General features: G+C 39.3%; 1 protein-coding gene and 1 long non-coding RNA gene across 7 annotated transcripts in view; one reads left to right on the top strand and one right to left on the bottom strand.

The window, feature by feature from the left end:
- The window catches only part of SNX18 (sorting nexin 18), a 234,912-nt gene that overhangs the window by 113,861 nt on the left and 98,689 nt on the right, over positions 1-22,362 (bottom strand). The window lies entirely within an intron of this gene.
- The window catches only part of LOC141576020 (uncharacterized), a 67,906-nt gene that overhangs the window by 5,391 nt on the left and 40,153 nt on the right, over positions 1-22,362 (top strand). For 3 of the 4 annotated variants that reach the window (XR_012504202.1, XR_012504198.1, XR_012504200.1), the window contains exons 1-2: positions 9,747-12,448; positions 17,251-17,609. This is a non-coding gene — a long non-coding RNA (uncharacterized LOC141576020). Of the gene's footprint in view, positions 1-9,746; positions 12,449-17,250; positions 17,610-22,362 lie in introns of those variants that run through there. The other variant, XR_012504201.1, reaches the window with a different exon arrangement.

The following is a 22,362-nucleotide window of genomic DNA, read 5'->3' as shown; positions in this document are numbered from 1 at the left end:
CTGCATTTATGAGAGCTTTCCAGAAAGCAGCAGAGCCAGATGACAAAATCATCTCCTGTGGGGCTGGGCTGACTCAGGACATCTCCATATGGATGTCCCAAGGCAGTTTATACTCAACATGTCCCTAGATGAACCTGTCATCTTCCTTTTAAAACCATGGTCTTAGAGTTGCCTTCAACTCTTTTCTTACCTCTCATATCTAGCCTTTCACTGATTCCAGTATGTAGTCCTTTTCTCTCATCCTACCCTTTCCCTGTCCTGGCCCTCACCTCCCTAACAGTCTTCCTGCCACCAGGAATATCTCCACTCTCCAGTCCCTGTTTCCATTGCCACCAAATTAATCTCTGTAAGCACAAGTCAGATTTATGCTACTGTCACCTCAAAAATGGTTAGTGATTCTTGTGCTGCTGTCTTTTGTTTGCTTCTGCATAGCCACCTTCTACTTTCTTCCCCAGTTTTGTGTCAGTCTGTAGGGAAAGCATCAGTGAACTCCCCTGCCCTTTGGCTAATGATTCTGTTTGGACAGTGTGGAGCCCTGCAGGAGGAGAGTGAGGCCAGGGGCTAGGGGTCAGGGTATACTTCCCGGCTCCCTCTTGTGTCATTGACATAAGTTGGTCTCACCCTCAACTGAAGGCACGGCTCCTGTCTAGAAGCCTTCCCCATATACCCTAGTTTAAGTGTACCATATACTCTTTACTTTTTTGCATTCCTGCTTATGTTTTTTCTTTTCTTCCCTGTCAGTCTGAAATTCTCCTCATTATTTCTACTGAAATCTTTTTTATCTAATCCTACATTATCCTTTGTATGGGCATAACAGTAAGAAAAATTATGGAACTACAAGAAAGAAGAAACCAAGAGCCTTGAATTACTGCTTGGAGATAAGACCACCTGCTAATCAGGAATGCCCCTTGCAGACTTCACATTAGTGAGGAATATATGCTGCTGGGTTAAACCACTGAGATGTGGGGATTTATCTGCTTCAATTTCTAGCATTACTTTAGTTATCTAAGTAAGATTCTTTTAGAAAATAAAAAATTCTATTCCTCAGTGAGATTCCCAAGTGGGTCATTAAGGTGAGTTATAAACAAATAAGTGAAAGAGCTGTGGTCACTAGGAGCCTGCAGGAGTTCACAGAGAACACATTTTCTACTGTGACAGTTTCATGGATGGATGGAGAAAGAAAACACAGCAGCCTTGGAGATTCTGGACTTGTCCAAGTCACTTGACAAAATTTTCATGATATTACTTGGTTCAAGAGGGAAAATTATTCACAAGGTAAAATGAAATTTGGTGAATTATTTACAGGTTGGATGAACTTAAATAATGCTGGTTATTAATAGATTAGAATCAACCTAAAAGAAGTTTTCTAATGATAGCAGGGCTTGGTTCTCTACCATAACCATTCAAACATTTTTATTACTTATTTAGATAAAGCTATAGAGGGTTAGGCAATACAGAAGTATTTCTGTTCTAGGCAGCATATTTTTAAGAGCAGGAAAGGGAAGATTCTTAGTGAGAGAAGGACCAGGATAATTTTGGATCTGAAAAATCTATCATACAGAAAGGTTGAAAGACTTGGAGATGGGCCCTGGAGAAGAGAAGACTCAGAGAACTTGGTCTCTGTCTTCCAATATTCAAAGGATTGCCAACCAGGAGAAGAGTTAGAATAATTCTGCCTCCCAGTCCCCTACCCATGCTGGACTTCTTGGAGCAATAGAGAGAAGCTATGGGGTGATTAATTTCAGCTCAATATCAGGAAGAGCTTTCTAGCAGAGTTGTCCAAAGACAGAGGGGCTAGACCCCCTCCAGACACACATGAACAGCACTTGGAGGGATCTTCTTGGGCAGGTGATTTTGGGTCATCTTTAAAGACCCCTTCCAGGTCTGAGAGCCTTTGATTCTTGCTCATTGTACAGAACTTAGGTAGCTCAGTAAATATGAAAGCCAGTTGATAGACACCAGACATCATTTGTATGGTGGCTTTGTTGGCATTGCCAAGAGACAGCTCAAGAAGCAAATAAAATACTCCTCCTAGAGATCATAGTTTGTGTTGTAGAATGATTGGAAGAATCTATGAACCCAGCGTTTATGGAACACCTTCTCTGAGTCAGGCACTGTGCCTGAACATCCTCTGCCTCCCTCCTGTCTGTCCCCTTCCTCCCATAAAGTGCAAAACTTCTGATATTTCCTTTGACAGATGATCATTCTAGACAAGGAAAAGTACTGTTTTTGTTTTCTGTTTCTCTTCAAGAGGTTTGACTGAACTAAAAACTCATCAGTCACTTTTCAAGCTTTATTATGATTACCATTGATAACAATAATAATTTTTTCCACTCTCCAGGGAACAGCTTCAAGAAAGTTACAATGGGGAGGGAAACTAAGGAAGGGTTTTCTTTATTGAAGTGGGTCTAGAATTAGGTAGGGAGGACAGAACAACAGAAAAACAGAATATCAGAAAGAGTGATCATGTCTCTAGTGGGGGCTTGGATGGGATGCTGCTAAGAAACTTCCACAAGAGAAAGGTGGTCTGGACACACACACATATCCAAAAGTAATAAGTACCAAAACATATACACTGGCTTTGGACAAAACATATACACTGTGTAAAAGCAGAGTAGTGGTATTAAAGCCTCCATTTGTCCAAAATAGAGCAACACAGACCCATTCCGGTTTAATGGAGTCTCTAAAGCACATCTGGGAAACCCTAGGGATCTTTGGACACAGGATGATATATAAGTCCAGGTGAATATAGAGCAGATTCCACCTAATAGACGGTGATTCCTAAGCTCATTTATTGTTTAGCAGAGTTTGTTTCCAGCTCTCCTGGTGCAGCATAGGCTCATCTGAGAGACAGTCTGGCTTCCAGTTCTTTATTCTCTGTTTTCATGGACAGCACTCTGGTCCTTGTCTTCATTATTGCCAATATCCTCTTATTCCTCTCCCTGCATCTGGTTTCTGTCACCTCTGATGCACGCTGAATGTAGGAAACAGACTAATTGTTTTCCTAAAGCATTATTATCATGCCACGCTCTTGCTCAATAATCTACAGAGGTGCCTTGTTACTACCACAGGGTTCAAGCTTCTCCCCATTCACACCCCCATCCTCATGCAATCTCTCTTGCAATCCACTGTACCCTCTCCCACCTTTAGGCCTTCATACAGGCTGTTCCTCCCTGCAACACTCTCTCCCCCATCCCCTCTTCCTCTGCTAACTCCTGCTGCTCATCCTTATATATCATTTCCTTTGGAAAGTCTAGTACCATAGCACTCCATGGCTTCTATCAAAAGCAATTTAATTCTAGTGTTTTTAGGGCTACTTGTTAATCTGTATCTCCCACAAAACTAAAAAACAAGAAAGGAATATCCACACCTTATTTACTCTTGAACCCCTGAATCTTGACGGTGTGATGTATGTTAATTGAGTGAATGAATTCAACATAAATATTTGTTGAGCAAGAGAATGAGTGAATGAATAAATGGTTGTTGATAGAATGCTGGATGGATGGTCCTCTTTTACAGGTTTGTAGTTATTTGTGACACCCCTTCAGGTTATCTTTCAGTTGCGATTCTCACAATTTGGGCATCTGCCTTGTCTATTTGGGCTGCTATAACAAAATACCACAGACTGGGGAGTTTATAAACAACAGAAGTGTATTTCTTACAGTCCTTGAGACTGGTGGTCTGGGATCAGGACACCAGCATGGTCGGGTGAGGGCTGTCTTCTGGGTTGCAGATTTCTCTTATCTTCACATAGTGGAAGGGGTTACGGCTCTCTCTGGAGCCTCTTTTATAAGGCACTAACCCCACTCATAAAATCTCCATCTTCATGACCTAAGCGCTTCTCAAAGACCCCCACCTCCTAGTACCATCATCTTTGGAAGTTAGGATTTCAACATATGAATTTGGGGTGGGGTACAAACATTCAGACCATAGCACACACCAAGTGAATAATTCCTTTTGTCTATTCCTAAGTGAGACAGGAGTGGCAGGAGGCATAAGCCATTTGTAAATGGGAATCTGGGTGAGGAGGAGGAGGCTGTTGGACATCTGTGGGGATGAGAGAAGGGATTCAGGAGACAAATTCCCTGGCAGCTATTGGTATCCGTGGGACAAACCCTGGAGGAAGTGGAAAAATGGCTTTCGTCCTTTTCCTTGTAGCCAGTGGGGTGTATCCAGGTGGTAGCAGACACTGCCTTATTATCCAGAACCTCCCTGTGCTGCTATTGAGGAAATCAAGGTCCATAGATGCATAAGGACTTGCCAAGAGTCTCAAAAATGGTGCAGAGCCAGGCCTAGAATCTGAATCTGATTCTTGAGCAATACTTTCTGTCACCCATTATTTCCTCCTCACTGCTGTCTGAAAGCCCTTAGTTCCGATTTGCTAACTCAGAGTTATGCACGCAATGCTTCTTCCTCAGTACTCGTTGCCCCTGACCTTTGATGCTGTGAAACCAAGAGGCCAAAACCAGGGCATTTCCTCCTAACCAAGATTTCCCACTGAGAAAAGCTGTTCCTCTATGTGTGTGGGGGTGGGTGGTGGGGGTTGGAAGGGGGAGTGAAAGTGGGGAGGAATGTGTGAAGAGGGAGGACGCAAAAGCCCGGGGCAAGCAAAATCAGGGGAACCAGCAAGAAATCAATCCCTGCACATGTTTTTTTTCCCCCCTGGGGTTTCAGTGACAACTTCATTTTTTTTGTTTTGAGATGCAACAGAAACTGTTGCCTTGACTGGGTGTGTGGGGTGGTGTGTATATAAATGCACATAAAAGTATCAGCGATTCATTAGAGCCACCAAGTAAAGAATGAAAGGCCCACATCTACTTAACCACCTTCACCACCTCAATCCTGTGATTTTATTTGTGGAGCAGGAAGTTGTCGAGGTCTCCAAATCCCAATCCCTCTGAGCTGGGAGTCAACTGGCAGCATCCCTGCAGAGGGCTCCTGCAGGCATCCATTTCCCAAGTGCTTTGTTGCCAAGACCCTGAGTCAAAAATGGATGAGTCAAAGCTCCTGTTTATTGTGTGATAAGAGATACAGTTTCATCCTGAGGATTCTCTTTGAGTTATTCCTTACTTTGCAAAGATTTAATAATTTCTGATGCAGTTGGGCTGCTTACCACCAAGGTGATCCCTGTTTCTGACCATGGATATCAGTACTGATGATTTTTTAGGAATTGGTAAATGTCCACGCATCAAGAAGAGAAAGAAATAGCTAGTGAAATGGCAGTGGCCTTAAACAAGCTCTCATTTGAGCAAATGGTCTCTCCTCATTTCTTTTGCCTGCTTATTCATTCAACCACTCTTCTCTTAGGATCCAAGAAGCTCACAATCTAGAGAGACATTAAAAAAACTTGACTCATCAGTACACAATGTATATTTAAGATGCTTGTATCACAAGCAATGGAAAATCTGGCTCATTCAGGCCCAAACAAAGAAGGAAATCTCTTTGGCTCACATGATTGAAACCTCCAGGGGAGGATTTGCTTCTGACAAACTCCTTCTCAGCAGCTCAGTCATTGGGTTTCTTTTCCATTTCTCTGCCGTCTTCTGGGCTATTGGCTATACTCTAAGGCTGGGTCCCCTCACAGTCCCAAGATGGCCATAAGCAAATCCCAGTGCTACATACTTCCTTTTTCAAATCCAGCCAAAAAAGAAGAGCTAGTTTATTTGCCTCAGCACTCATGTAGAGTCCTGGGACTCAATCTAGTTCAAGGGCGGCACTCCTGGCCTGAGTTAATCAGTCATGTGATCAGGAGATGGTCACATACTCCACCCCAGAGGCAGGTGTGAGCTGCACAGGAATTCTTAAATGGAACTGGGAGTGGAGGCAGGGGAGAGAGAGGTACCAAGAAATGTGAATTTCAGGGAAATGACTTTGGCAGGAGTGCTAACCTGACACGTGGGAGCACTGTAGAGGGGTCCTCCTCAGCCTGAATAGGCCCAGGGTTCTCTATAATGATGAACTGTGCAAAAGGAAGGAATTTGAATTGATTAACCCTAGAATACACTTACAGTATATTAGACCTGGAAGCTGCCTTCACTTAGAAAATGATGAAGGCATGAAATTGATGTCCAAAGGCAAGAAGGCCAGGAATAGACTTCAAGCCAGAACTCAAGAGGCTGAGTGTTTGGGAGTGCTTATCTTTCTTTTAAATTCTCAGAGAAGAAGATGAAATTACTTATGTCTTAAGAGAGCTGTTCATAAGAAGGTTCTGATTCCAAGATCTAAACCCTATGATATAGAACTGTTTTCATTAGGACAAGACTAGGCTTGATTCCCACAAATCGGGGCTTGAGACGTAGCTCTGCAACTTACTAACTGTGGCCATGGGCAAGTCACTTAACCTCATTACTTAACCTCTTCATCTTTATTTATTTATTTTTAATTTTGGTGTGAAAAATCTTTAATTTCTTTAATTTTCTTACAGTTTTATTGAGATATAATTGACATACAGCACTGTATGAGGTTAAGGTGTACAACATAATGACTTGACTTACATACCTCATGAAATGATTACCACAATAAGTTTAGTGAATATCCAGCATCTCATCCAAATACAAAATTAAGGAAATAGAAAAAATATTTTTCCTTGCAATGAGAGCTCAGGATTTACTTTCTTAACAACTTTCATGTATAATATATAGCAGTTAATTATTTTTATCATGTTATACATTATGCCCCTAATACCTACTTATCTTATAACTGGAAGTTTGTACCTTTTGACTGCCTTCATCCAATTCCTCCTTTCCCAACCCCCTACCTCTTGTAACCACAAATCTGATCTCTTTTTCTATGAGTTTTATTTGTTTGTTTGGTTTTAAAGTGTAATTGACCTACAATACTACATCAGTTCCTGTTACACAACATAGTGATTTTTTATTTCTGTAAATTTCAAAATGATAAATCTAGTTACCATCTGTTGCCATATAAAAATATTACATAATTATTGACTATATTCCCCACACTGTACATTTCATACCCATAACTTATTTATTTCACAACTGGAAGTTTGTACCTCTTAATTTTCCTCACCTATTTCTCTCCTTCCTCTAAGCTTTCCCCTCTGGCAACCATCTATTTGTTCTCTGTATCTATGACTCAATTTCTATTCTGTTATGTTTGTTCATTTGTTTTATTTTTCAGATTCCATGTATAAGTGAAATCATACAGTATTTGTCTTTTTCTGTCTGACTTATTTCACTTAGCCTAATACCCTCTGGGTTCATCCATGTTGACAAATGGCAAGATTTCATTCTTTCTGATGGCTGAGTAATATCCCATCATATATATCTATACACTATATCTTCTTTATCTATTCATCTATTGATGGACACTTAGGTTGCTTTCTTATCTTGACTATTGTAAATAATGCTGAATGAACATAAGAGTGCATTTATCTTTTCTAATTAGTTTTTGTTTTCTTCAGATAAATACTCAGATGTGCAGTTGCAAAGAAATCACACAACTCAACATCAAAAAAGCAAACCACCCAATTAAAAAATGGGCAGAGGATCTGGAATAGATGTTTTTCCAAAGAAGACATGCAGATGGCAAACAGACACATTAAAAGATGCTTCACATCTTTAGTCATCAGGGAAATGCAATCAAAACTACAATGAGATATCACCTCACACCTATCAGAATGGCTATTATTAAAAAATAACAAATAACTAGTGTTGGCCAGGATTTGGAGAGAAGGGAACCCTTGTGCAGTATTGGTAAGAATGTAAAATTTGTGCAGCTACTATGGAAAACAGTATCGCGAGTCCCCCAAAAAGTTAAAAATAGAACTACCATATGATCCAGCAATAATCTCTTCGTTGTTAAAATTTGTATAACAGCACTTCCCTTGCAGAGTGACTGTGAAAAGCAGAACTAATGCCTCAAAGTGCCAGTGTGAAGCAGGCATTAAGCAACTGTGACTATTGTTATTTAAATTGAGCTGCGTCTCTCCAGATGATGCAAGATCAGGAAAGGAATGTGCACTTTCTGGAAGAGCCTGGCTTTAGACAAGATCTAAGCAGCAGACATAAACATTTGGGAGGAATGGTATTAGGGACATGCTGTTACTGCTGGAGCCTCTGCTTTAGTTCAAATTGTGTTCTCCCTGGATTCACATGTACCTGAGTATTCCCAGCAGATGATCCCTGCCTCCTTCCTGGAAAAGGCTTTTCCTAGAGAAATCAAGTCTGGTACACAGCTTGGTTCAAGGAAATAGACTCATCTCAGAAGCATGGCTATCACAACTCCTATCACAACTCAGTGACATTGGTGTATTCAGTGGAAACAGATACATCATGCCCCAACACAAACATCACCACAGGGAGCTGTGGGGGAGGAAAGCCGAGTGCAGGGGTCACATGGTAGCTGAGAGGGCCATGTAGGAGAGCACACATGCCCATCCCTGGGACGCCCATGAACAACTTGGGGGATTCTATAGCGTCGCCTAGGGGCAGGGTTACTCTACCTTTGCCCTCGAGTGGTGTGGCCAAGGCAAGTGGATTACACAAATCCATCATTCCCCACTAGATGCACACAATCACTTCAGTGCCAAGATAAATCATCAGAAGCACATCTGTTATACTGTGTCTTCAAGAAAACATGATTTAATGTTGGTTCAGCTTTTTTTGCCAGAGATAATTAAGAATGTTTTCATATATACTATAAAACTCACTATAATGACAATTTTTATTATAACGTTTAAAAACCTTATGTAAACAATCCTCCTAATTGCTTTCTCTAAATATGCTGGGAATGCTTGTCCATCATGTTGGTCTAGCACACTTCCTTCTTTCCTTTTCTTTCTTTTTTTTTAATGGAAAACTAATTTATTATATTTCTCTTATATCTTGGCCACTTGGACAGTAAGAGTGAAATGTGGTACAGAATTGGAGTAACTTTGGTGTAAATAGATTTTATGGTAAAACTACCTCCCACTCCTCGCCTTCAACATGGCTCTTGTTTTGGGTGTCTTGGGTATTGTTATTTTTATCATTAGGCTATGTTGATGTGTCTTTCCTTTAAGCCACCTAAAATAATTGGAAATATGTGAATTTACTTAATAAATGTATTAATTGCTGAGAGAGTAGGTAAAAATTTAATCTTTTTCAGGACAGAGAACTCTTTCTTTTAAACCTCATATCATTTTTCTCTGAGATACTCAGAGTTGAGAATAATGCTGCCCTTTTCTCAACATATTTTCATTTGAGGCAACTCTTTGTTCTGTCAAGTAGATTTATTTTCTTTATCAGATAGAAATGTGGGCAAAAGAAAGTGATCTCATTGCATATGATTCCTAACACAATACCCAAGGCTCCAGACTCCAGTGAAATTTGGTATTACAAATGACTTGGGAAACCTTTCTGGTTATGAGCACTTGTTCAAAGAAACCCTGTTTGAAATAATTCACTTCCATTAATTCCTCAATGGCAATACAGACATGCTCTTGTCCTAATCTTTATGTTAGTGTTGAATAGCAAAGGGCTGCTGTTTGGGTTCCTGCCCTGGCTTTTATTTAAAAGAAGAAAAAAAAAGCCATATTAAATGATAACACTTACTTGGTGTCAGTAAGTCTCTGTTTATAGAAACAAACAAAATTATTGTCCAGCTCAAAGAGCTTTCATAGGTGAACACACCCACAGAACCAAGACCAAAATCAGGAAACAAAAATTTACCAGCCTCCATCAGTTGCCCTCAGGCCCCACCCAGTTCCTGTATCTCTCCAAAAGGCCTAAGCATAACCCTGCTTTCTGACACCACTGATTGCTGCTTTGCCCTTTTTAAGTGTCTGCCTAAATGTAATCGTTCAGTGTATACTTTTCTGTGTACTTTTCATAAGATTCAGCCTTGTTGTCCCATGTCATAATTTTTCACTTTTATTGCTCTGGACTAGTATTTCACTATATAAATATACCACAAGTCATGTATCCATTCTACTGTTGATTTCCAGTTGGGTTGTTTTAAGTTGTTGGCTCTTAAAGATAATGCTGCTATGAATATTCCTGAATATATATGTCTTAAATGAACATAGGCATGCATTTCTTTTGTGGATATGCTTAGTTATCCTGGGTCATAGGTTTTGTGTATGATCAACTTTAGTAGATACTAGAAAACAGTTTTACAAAGTGGCTGTACCAATTTCCATACTCACTAGTGGTATGGAAGAGTTCCAGTTGCCCCACATCCTTACTAACACTTATTATTGTCAGCATGTAATGAGAACTGTGAAATTGTCATTGCATAACTTTGTTGTGTTAGTCATTCTGCTAATAACTGATGAAGCTGAACCCTTCTCTTATGTTTATGGACTATTTGTATATGCTTCTTTTGGAAAGTGCTTTTCAAATCTTTTATCCATACTTTTGTTCTACAGCAACATCATGAAGATACTCTCCTCTGTTTTCTTTAGAAGTTTCTTTTTTTTTGGTTGTTTTATTTTACATTTAGGTCAACAGTCCATTTGGAATTATGTACAAAGTACAGGTTAAAATTTACTTTTTTCATAAAGGTATACAACTGATCCAGCATTATTTATTACAAAGACTATCCTTTTGCCCCTGATCTGCTATGCTACTTTTGTCATAAAATCAATTGTTTATATGTGTTTGGATCTGTTTTTGGACTTTTAAATTTGACATATTAGTTACCAGCTAATACGGTTTGGAATTGGAACGCTGGTCTGTACTATCTGATACTCTGAAGTGCCTGACTGCATTCGGCCTGTAGCCTTAGCATGAAGGTCTGAGAAAGTGAAACCAATTAATGCAGAAAATCTACTCTGAATATAACAACCAGAAAGAACAGTAGAGATTTTTTTCAATCATATTCCCTTATTTTTAAAATGAGAAAACAGGTCTACCCAAGTGTGCTGAATATCCTGTTTACCCAGCCACATCCTCCCTCCACCCTTCTCCACCTTCTGTGCCCTTGGAGGTCCCCGCAACAGTGGGTTCCCTTGCCTTAAAATTTCTAGTTCATTCAGTTTATCAGAAACATTGACTTGAAGATGGAGGAAAGTGAGGTCAGATATTTATTCCCTTAGCTATCTCCCAGCAGGTTGACTGATTCTCTTCCTAATATGGCTCCTGGTGAATGACCCTCAACCCTCTTCTTCCAGATGCCAATGATCACTTATTTCTTTTGTCCCAGGCCAGGGATATTAACAGTATCCTACCATTACTAGCCCCAGGAGACCACACTGAGTTTCTGACACTGCATGACTTGAGGCACCCATGTACTAGACAAGAGAATGGGAGGTGGGACCCAAAGAAGAGTCAAAGGGCATATGTAATTCTCTTGATGAAGGTTCCTAGAAGCTGCCACATGACACTTCTGCTCACATTTCATTGACCAGAACTTAGTCATTTGGCCACAGCTATCTGTAAAGCTGAGAAATGTTTTAGATAGTTAAGTGCCAAACTAAAAATCTTACAAGCTGAGACTAACAGTTCCTACCACCCCTTCCATTTAACTCAAGTTATTTAGTGTACTCTGGGCTACTCACTTTTCTGAGATACAGGGATGAATGATGAATGGCCCTGGTCCAGTCTAATACAGCATAGTGATTCGTCCCTCCAGCAAATGACTGTGTCAGTCCCTGTGCTAAGCATTAGAGGTTCCAGAGTGCACAAGACAGTGTTCCTGCACAAGACAGTCAATAATGAATATATACTGCTCTTATAAGTGTTACCCAGGGGAGAAGTGGCGGGGAATAGAAGAGATCTGTCTCTGAAGGGAGACCACGAGTTTGCCATGTGAACGAGGAGACAGACCTTCCAGACTCCGACACAACATGAAGAAATCACAGAGCATGAAAGTACAGTATTTCCAGGGAGCAGCAAGGATTCTAGGGGGCTTAAGAACATAAACTGCATGGAGGAGAGTGGGTAAAGATGGCTGGACAAGTCCACAGTGGCCAAGGAAAGCAGGACACCGTGGGCCAGTGCAGGCATCTAACAATGCCTCACTCACCCCACCCACCAACCTCTTGGGCTGTTCATGCCCACGGAGGGCTTGCAATAAGTCACAAATAAATGATAATATCATATCAGGAAGTACATCAAGCTCAGGCCCAAGTTATATCCTTTAGGAAATTTACCAGAGATCTGAATCTTAAAATTTCAGCCTCCTTCTTGGCTTAAACAATCTGATGGAATTCTGGAATAACTTGCTTGGCCTGACTCACTCCCAATGTTGGGAAGAAAAGAAAGCAGGAGAGAAGGGGGGATCAGGAGGCCTCTCACTCCCATTTAGCGTTTAGAAATGGCTCCAAGTGGTTTGTTTTGCCATCAACACAAATGTCTAAAATGAAAATAAGTTTTTTTTGGTCTTCCCACAGGTACATTCTACAAAAGAAGAGGAGGACAAAGAATGACGAAAATGAAGGAGCATTATGCATTTTCATAAGCACCTATGTTGGACCAGATGTTCATCCAGCTTTTGGGGCTAAACGGTGAGCAAGTGCTGTCCCTAAAGAGTTCATATGCTAATAGGAGGGAAAATATATTTTTAATGTGCTTATTATCTAAAATATTTTCATGTACCTATAAATACAATGAAGAGGCTAAAAAGAGGATAGATAATATGGTGAAGAGTGACTAATTAGTTAGGGTTTGAGGAAGTTCCCTCCTAGAGGTGACATTTGAGTTAAGACCTTGTATTAGTTTCCTATTGCTCTGTAACAAATTATCAGAAACTTAGTGACTTAAAACAACATAAATTTATTATCTCATGATTCTGGAGGTCAGAAGTCCCACACAGGTCTAACTGGGCTAAAACCAAGTTGTCAGCAGGACTGCATTCCCTCTGAAGCCTCTAGTTTCCTTGCTTTCCCAGCTTTTAGAAGCTGCCTGGATTTCTTAACTGTGGCTCTTGTCCTCTAACTTCAGAGCCAGCAGAATAGCATCTTCAAATCTCTCATTCTGACACTCACTCTCCTGTATCCTTCTTACACTTATAAGAACCCTTGTGATTCCTTGGACCCACTGAAATAATCCAGAATAATCTTCTTATCCCAAAATCCTTAATCACATCTGCAAACCTGATACTATGTAAATTAATATATTCACAAGTTCTGAGGATTAGGATGTGGGCTTCACTGGGGTCCATCATTCAGCATATTACAGACCTAAATGGTGAAACAAAGGCTGCCAACATGCATGTCTTAGGAAGGAGCATTCCCAGCAGAGCAAGCGGGAGGGCCCTGAGGTGAGAGTAAACATAGCATTTTTAAGAGACAAAAATATAGAAATGAGGCCACATCTCCAGAGTCCAGTTTTCTCTGGTACTTTGGAAACGAGGTTTGTCTTGGGGACCTGTCACATCTGAAAAATCAGACAGAGCAGAGCAAAGCATCCTAACAAGGAGATACAATCGACAGATATTTACTTGCTTGTAGATATATCCACTTTGCAGCCTAACCCTGACACTTTGCCAAATTTTTCAAAATTTTATATTCTATTTTTAAAAACATAAAATCAAGTGTTATTATTAATACCTTTGAAACCTTTTACTGGAAATGCTCATCTTTTGATTTGATGTTGGAAGCCATCAGCATTGATTTTTTTCAATATACTATCATTTATTATTCTCTCCCAGCAGATAAAATCTATAGCTGGAGGGAAGTAGAATATCAAGGATGAAGGGACATCTAAGAGAAAGTTTAGAATGTCTAGAAAATAGGTGTCTCTCTTCTCACATGAATATGCAGTTTTTTAAAAAATAAAAACATACAGTTTAAACAGTGAAGTAAAATAAATGAAACCGCATTCTACAAGTCTCCCAGAATACATGTTTTCAGTATTCCAGATCGGCAGGATGGTGGGTTCAGGAGACGGTCAAAACGTAACTTATCCAACTTTTGTTGTTGGTTAGTTATCACAACACTGAAGACTGAAGTGTTCTTTCTTTCGAATCAAAAATCGTTGTTTTCTGTGAATTTTTTTCAGTTTTAGTGAACTTAAATATCTACTAGAATGCTGTGAGTCACATTCTAACAATAGCCGTCACCATCATCCTCTTAGTCTTTTATATGTGCTGTTATTACTACTTCAGAAAGATCGACAGATACAGACAGAGGGGATACAATGTGCTGTCATCTCCTGGTGGCTCAGTGTATGATACCTCAATAGGGGTCAGCCAGCACATGACGACTTTCAGACCCAGAGCAGTTAACAAACTGCTGGTGGGTCAGCAAGTAAGTGGTGGGCTGCTAGGGTCCACTTCCAAGGGACAAACCCAGCATCATGGCCTGCAATTCTTTATGAAGTGGAAACTCACTATTTTTGTTTTATTTTTATTTTCTTTACTTATTAATTTTAATATTCCTAATATCTTTACCACAAAATCTTCTTAACCATTATATGTAAAAGACACCATCCTTCCCGATTATTCTTCCCAAAGGCATCAACTATTAACTGTTCCTTTGAGGTCTTCTCAGAATTGTCTTTCTATGTTTATAACAAAGTATAGTATTGTATCCAATCATAATATACCATATCTTATCTGTTTTCCCTTGTGAATGGTCTACACTGTATACATTGTTGGACAACTTGCACTTTTCACTTTGCTCAGTACCTTGGGCGACCTTCCATGGCAGCGAATCAGCATTTTGAAAGTGCCCCCTGCAGAATCACAGACCTCATGATTTCTCTGTGGTTCACTGCTTGTGTCTGAAGAATAAAGTTACTGAAATGTGTCCAGATCGTGGTTTTCAAGAGAAAGAAATACATTGTATATGTAACTGACTTCATCCCAATGCATGACTTTGCTTTGGCTGTTAGTATATTATTTTCCTTATCACATCATCTGAGATAATTAAAGGACTTTGAAATGTCGCCTTCATTCCTCTTATGGCTTGTGAACAAAACTCTCACAGGCTTTCAAATTTGTCATTTCAACAAATATCCATTTTGACAGCCCAGGTCAAGTAATTTCTCTAAGAGAATATGTTATAAAATGAGATCCAACTTGAATTAATTACCATAAATTATGAAACAAATGGGTCACCATGCTTGTGAATTTACAAAAGACTTAGGAAAAAAATATGAATATTTCTTTCATAAATCTTATAAGATGATAATTTATTTTGCTTTTAGTGGCATATGAAAACAGAATGAATTCCTAGTATATTCGATGTCTCCCTCTTCAAAGAGGTACTGGTGGCTTCAAATAAGGGATTAAATTAAGATTTCATCAAAATCACATAAAACATGATTTTGAAAAGTGATGGATCTAAATAATGTCCAAAAAGATGGTGAACTTTACCCCTTTCCCCCATAAACAAAGCAGGCTTTGATCTGGTCTTTGTGTTCTGAGGAGACAATGTGACTCTTCATGAAAGACATGTCACTAGAATACAGGAAGGAAGGACTTACATCCACTTTATTTTGTCAGGCCCTGGCCTTGGAAGTTCTTATAACCAAATTAATAAATCTCTGTCTTGGGAATATGTTATACCCTCCTAAACAAGAAAAATGCAAACTAGAACAGCACATTTTTCTTGCTACCATCAACAGCCCCACCTAAGCAAGATATTTCCTATGAAATATGGTATGAAGGCTTTATTATTGAGCAGAGTTGTTTCATTTTATTTTGTAACAGCTTTAGTGAGATAATAGTTCACATACCATACAATTCACCCACACTTGGCTTTCAGTTCAAATTTCTCAACTTCACTAAACCTTAGTCTTTTTATCTGTAATATGGGAATAAATAATAGTAAGACCCACTGATTTGCTGTGCAAATTAACGTGTCTATGGCCCATAGTAAGTGCTGAATAATGAAAACATAATAAGATTTAATTTTTACATACAACATTTGTTGTTGAACTTCGTAATCAATCATGTCTCTAATTTGGATTTCCTGCTTTGACAGTGGAAACTTTAATCCTGTTGATTTATGGTAATTTCCATTACTGGATTTAGCTCAGTTTAGCTGAAGCTAAATCTGCCTCTTCTGATTAAAAATGTAGTCAATGAAAAACTCTGTCCCTCTTCTGCTGGGTTCAGTCCCAAGCTCTATGGGGCCCTTATGACATTGTGGCTGGTCTGCACCCACTCATGCTCTGCTGTGGAGACTTCTCTCTCCTCTTGGGATGGGTAGTGCAAGGAGATGGGTGGCTACAGGGCATCTTGATGCCTCCTCTGCCATTCTGAGTCCCAGAGGATGCTTGCTTTTACCTCTGCTGCCCTCCAAGTGTTCAATGGACAGGGGCATCTGCAGGGCTTCAGCTCTTGGGAGACCCAGGCAGGAAATGGGGCAAACGTTCACTGCCACCCTTCAAGTCCAGACTGCAGGCCCCTCGCTGCACCCGCATGGAGGCAGGAGGGGAAAGGGAGGCACTGCACCTGACTTTCTTCCTCTTTCCAAACTCTATTGTCCAATCCTGTTCAGGTTCACAGCACAGCAGAAAAAGCTGGGCTCTTGGTTCTGCTTGTTTCCATTGACACCCCATAGTACCCCCGACCCTTGGCAACTGAAAGTCTGAAGGGAGGGTGAGCCTGAGAAAGAAAATGGGACTGTGCATGCAAGTCAATGAGTTACTATAGCCATGAGGTATTCCATATTAATCTATATCCCTAACTTTACCTCATCACCACTAAAACATTCTCCACTGTCTTCTCTGAGTGCAGATTTGTTCCTTACTTTTCTCTCTTGGAAGATGAAATCTGAAGGGTTTCATAATTCTGGGTTTACTTCTCTGTGTCCTCACTTCTTGCTTCCATTCTTTGGTCTCTGGTACCCTGTACATGATGTGCTGCCCTATATGGAGTGTTATGGGTTAAATAATGCTCCCTCCCCCACCAAAAAATTACATGTTGAAGTCCTAGCCCCCAATACCTCAGAATGTGACCTTGTTTGGGGAAAGGGTCATTGCAGATGGAATTAGTTAAGATGAGATCATACCATTAGGGTGGCCCCTAATCCAGTATGATTGGTGTCCTTATTAAAAGGAGAAATTTGGACACAGAATACACACAGGGAGATAAAGTCAAGATTAGAGTGATGATTCTACAAGCCAAAGAATGCCAAAGATTGTCAGCAAAATATCGGAAGTTGGAAAGAGACCTGAAACAGATTCCCTCTCAGAGCCCTCAGAAGGAATCAATTCTGCCAACACCATGATCTCAGACTTCTAGCCTCCAGAACTGTGAGACAATAAATTTCTGATATTCAAGCCACCTAGTTTGTGGTGCTTTATTACAACAGCTCCAGGAACCTGAAACACGAGACACACTGTGTTGTCTTTCCAGCTCACTGTTGTTCTGGGAAACCTCCCTCCCTCCCCATTTACTGCGAGAGCAGCCATGTTGAACAACGTGACCCCAGTTCTGACTGGAGTTCACCAGGAACTTGCATTTCAGACCAGGGAGCAAGTCTCCAGTGACGGAAGCTGAAAAATACAAAACTTGGTAACTGCCAACAACTGTGTTTTTCACAACAAAGAGAGAGCCAGTCTGCCACAAGACAAAGCTGGCACCCAGAGAAGCAGAGACAAGGCTGGGAGGGAGCGCTGGCGGCTTTCCAGCGCTGGCTCCATTGGTGCCGCAGGCTCCAGCTCTGTGGGGACCTCGCTGTGACCCGAATTCCAGAAGACTGCCGTGACTGTCCGGTATATTCCTCTTTTTATCTAAGCTGACTTATACAAGTTTTGTGGCACTTGCAACTCAGACTTCTAGTTGATATATTCTCCAAAACTCATGTACTCCTACTTTTAATAATAAGTGGAAGATTGCTGCTCTAAGTAAGAAATTATGTTCTTATCAGAAATGGGTACAGGATCCAGAAAAGACACTTATTTAAAATTAAACTTGGTGAAAAAAATATAAAGTAAATTTTGTTGGAAGATTCTTTGTTCAATGAAACTTTAAGCCATCATAAACAGGAAGAAATTAGATTAATTTCTTTACCTTTTAGATGAAACCAAAAATAATTCAATAACAGGCAACTTTGATTTTTCATGAACATATTATAGTGTTTATTAACCTATAGAAACAGTGTAGTTCCTTTATAAACTAAAAGTCATTTTGCAGATCTGTGAAAGTGTTGTTTTAACTATTCATTAGCTTTATTTTCAAAGACTGTATTAGCCCATGATAAGTTTCAAATGCCTGGCATTTTGCCTGAGAAAATATTTGCTATTTAATATATTAACAATAAGGTCTTTTCCTGTCTACCCATTACTACATTTTGTAAAATCTTGGAAAATAACTACTTAGTTTTAATTCTGATATACACACTTCTTAATCGTTTCTAATATGTCCTAGAGATATAATCTCACAGGCTACTATCTTTATGTCAGGAAAGAATAAGCAAATGAAATTAGATGTTGGAAATTAAGAAATAAATTCAGTAATTCTTATGCTATTTTGCATACTGAATGGGAAATAGATTAGTTTTCTGTTGCTGCATAACAGTTTACTCCAGAACTTAGTGGCTTCAAATGGCATTAAATACTTATTGTCTCACACAGTTTCTGTGAGTGAGGCATTTGAGAGTGGCTTAGAAGGGTAGTTCTGGCTCAAAGTTTTGCATAAGGTTGCAGTGAAGATATCAGCCAGAGTTACTTTCTGAAGGCTTGACTGGGTCTGGGACATTCACCTTCAAGGGAGCTACTCACTTGGCTGGCAGATTGAAGCTGGCTATAGTCAGAAGGCCTCCTAACCACCTGAACCTTCTTACAGTGCTTCTTAAATGTCCTCATGATATGACAGTTGGCTTCACCCAGAGTAAATCATCTAAGAGAAAGCAAAGGTAGAACCTGCAATTTTTTTATGACCTAACCCTGGGTCCCACACTATTATGTTCACAATATCTCAATATCCCAGTCAGCACTATTCAATATGGAAGGATAAGAATACTGGGAGGTGAAAATCACTTGAGGCCACCAATCATCTTGGAGGACTTGTTAATCTACTACAAGTATTAATGGGGGAAGGAAATCTATGTTTAAAAAAGCACAGAAAATACTTTTCAAAGTGTATATATTTAAGAAAACTTTTTTTTTAAATTAATAACAGAGTCACAGAATTCTAGAATCAGAAAAAATCCTGGATATCAACCAGTCTAACTTGGTCATAGAGACTGAAACCCAGAAAGGTGATGATACTTTTCTAACTTCACATAGCAAATAAATGACTGAATCAGGGTTATAGCTAGGGCGCTTTACTGTTAAGGCTTGTGATGAATAACCTCGCCTGGAAATCAACATCCATTCCAACCTCCTTCCAATATGCCTTCCTACTGCAGAGGCTGGAACACCTAAACACTAACCCAATTCCCTTGCAGCTAGAGTTCTAGAAGTGATTTGAGCCAGGCAACCAGATTGCTGACTTGAGATCTGGAAACTGGAAGTGATAGAGGGAATGGGCTGTTTGCAACTTGTGCTGTTTCTGTTGGTAAAGATTACTGCAGAAGAGTTACAATGTCCCGTGGCCGAGGTAGCTGAGGTTCCCGTGCTCTGGTCACCAGGATGGTAAGAGCCAAAATGCAGGGCTCAGATAAGTTAGAATGTACCTATCAGATGGGTCATGGCTTCAAGGCTAAGTGTTGCAGCGGTGGCTTCCTGATCTCCAAAGAGTACATAAGCTAACATATTCTTGGAGTGAACAACTTCAGTGACGATGGCCACAATCAAGAAGGTAGGAAATTAAGTGGTTAACAGCTCCCCAGGAGGACCAGTTCAATGGGGTGGTTTCTGGAGTTGTTTCTGGATTCCAACCCAGAGCTATTATTTCAATCATATTTCAGCAATTTTGTAAGCACCTAATTCTCTGTATCAAATCTCATTCTCATAAAATAGAGCGGTGCCTGTTAACTGCACCTAAATTCTGTTACAGACTATGTTAATATATAAGAATGAGAAAAGCAGCTTGACATAAGGAAACTGGCTTGACACTTACAGCTACATTTCACAGTTGTTAGGAAGCACCCCGGTGTTTACAGATAGGCCATGTGTTCTCCAACTGAATGTAAACAATTTCTCAGGACGTCAGCTTCAGACAAGACCCCTCTGTTGACTGTAATGGATCAAGACATAAAGACTGCTCTGTATCATGTTTGAACTCAGACAAACTATGAACATTTTCCAAATCACAAAAATGACCAAACATCCCCCTATTCTTGCTCATCTGAGTAACTGCTGCTTCTTTACCAATTATAACTTTAGCCTTCCCTCTTCCTAGATTGGATTTATTAAGATACCCAGTCAAAGCTTTGCTCCTCTTCCTGACAGCATTCAATCTAGGCATGATCCCTGTATCCTTTCCCCATCCCCATGTCACCTAACATTAGCCCATAGCCTGCAAGTCCTTTCTAATCCCCTCTTACTGTGCACAGTTTGCTTCCCTGCAACAAGTAATAAACCCAACAGATGTGTTCCTGCTGATCTTTAGCTGAAAGGCATTGACATACATAATTTGGTTTGAAAACCTCATGCTGTTCTAGTTGTATGAACTATTTATACTGGTTACTTGCTATGAATAAATTCTATGAATAAATAAATGATTTGATATAGAATTAGTATTTCTTTTCTGCCTTTTTCTCACCTATGCTTCTTTATGAAAGCCAAAAATGCCATAGTAGCAGTTCTGTGTCACCATAAGCCCAGCAATTGTATGCATCAAATGATTTTAAAAAATCATAAAAGAAAGGATAGACAGTAAGCCTACAAGGCCGTTGAAAATTAGAGATAAGCAATTATATAGTGAATTGAGTGGTAATTGAATGCCCACAATATACCAGACACTTGTGACAGTCATTTACATATCATTGACATCACAACTATATTGCAAAGTAGGAATTTTAATTCCCATTCTACAGAGGAAAAACCCGAGGCTCTGGAGCTTAATGACCTACTTGGCAGCATCCTCCCACCTACCAAGTAGTAGTGCTTGTCTCTTAAACTCAAGTTGCTAAAGATCATGTGTTTCCACAACAAAAAATAGAGATTATAGGACATTTCCAAATGAAAGCAGAAGATCCAATTTTTTTCTAAGTATTAGGTTTTTGGGTTTGGTGTCACTTGTCAGAATAGAAAACATCTATTAAAGTATTGAGTATGTTTTTAAAAATCCTTGATTGAGTGCCCATTTCCTGTTTAGGACTCAAAACTTCATCATACAGTTAATGATTTTTTTCCCCTATGTCTTGGGAAAAGACAAAAGTTAAGAAATGAGAAAATAAACAAGTTCACAAAAATTTGTGTGATCTTTCCTAAAAGGTATGTAGTATTTTCTTAGATTAGTCTCTGAAGGCAAAAGAAATAAAAGCAAAAATAACCAAATGGGACCAAATCAAACTTAAAAGCTTCTGCAAAGTGAACTATCAACAAAATGAAAAGACAGCTACAGAATGGGAGAAAATACTTGCAAATGATGAGATCAACAAGGGTTGATTTCCAAAATATGCAAACAGCTTATACAACTCAATATCAAAAAACAAACAATTCCAAATCAAAAAATGGGCAGAAAGTCTAAACAGACTTATCTCCAAAGAAGATGTACAGATGGCCAACAGGTACACGAAAAGATGCTCAACGTCACTAATTATTAGAGAAATGCAAATCAAATCTGCAATGAGGTTATCACTTCACACCGGTTAAAAAATCTATAAATAAATACTGGAAAGGGTATGGAAAAAAGGCAACCTTTCTACATTGCTGGTGGGAATGTAAATTGGTGCAGCCACTATGAAGAACAGTATGGAGGATCCTTGAAAAAGTAAAAATAAACTTACCATATGATCCAGCAACCCCACTCCTGGGCATATATCCAGAAAAGATGAAAACTATAATTTGAAAAGATACATGCACCCCAATGTTCAAAGCAGCATTATTTACAATAGCGAAGACATGGAAGAAAACTAAGTGTTCATTAACAGATGAATGGATAAAGAAGATGTCATATATATATATATATATACACAATGCAATACTATTCAGCCATAAAAAAGAATGAAATATTGAAGTAACATGGTTGGACCTAGAGTTTATCATCATACTGAGTGAAGTAAATCAAAGACAAATATTATATAATATCACATATGTGGGCTCTAAAAATTTATACAAATAAATTTGTTTACTAAACAGAAACAGGCTCACAGACAGAAAACAAACTTATGGTTACCAAAAGGGAAAATGGTGGAAGGGGTAAATTAGGAGTTTGGATTAACAGATACAAACCTCTATATGTAAGATAGATGAACAACAAGGATTTACTGTATAACACAGGGAACTATATTTAATATCTTGTAATAACCTATAATGGAAAAGAATCTGAAATAGATATATGTATAACTGTACCATTTTACTATAGAACTGAAACTAATACAATATTATAAATCAACTATTCTTAAATTAAAAAAAA

This window comes from Camelus bactrianus, chromosome 3, assembly GCF_048773025.1.
Source record: "Camelus bactrianus isolate YW-2024 breed Bactrian camel chromosome 3, ASM4877302v1, whole genome shotgun sequence".
Lineage (NCBI taxonomy): Eukaryota > Metazoa > Chordata > Mammalia > Artiodactyla > Camelidae > Camelus > Camelus bactrianus.
Note: the sequence above shows the minus strand (reverse complement) of the source record. Positions and strands in the feature narration are given on the sequence as shown.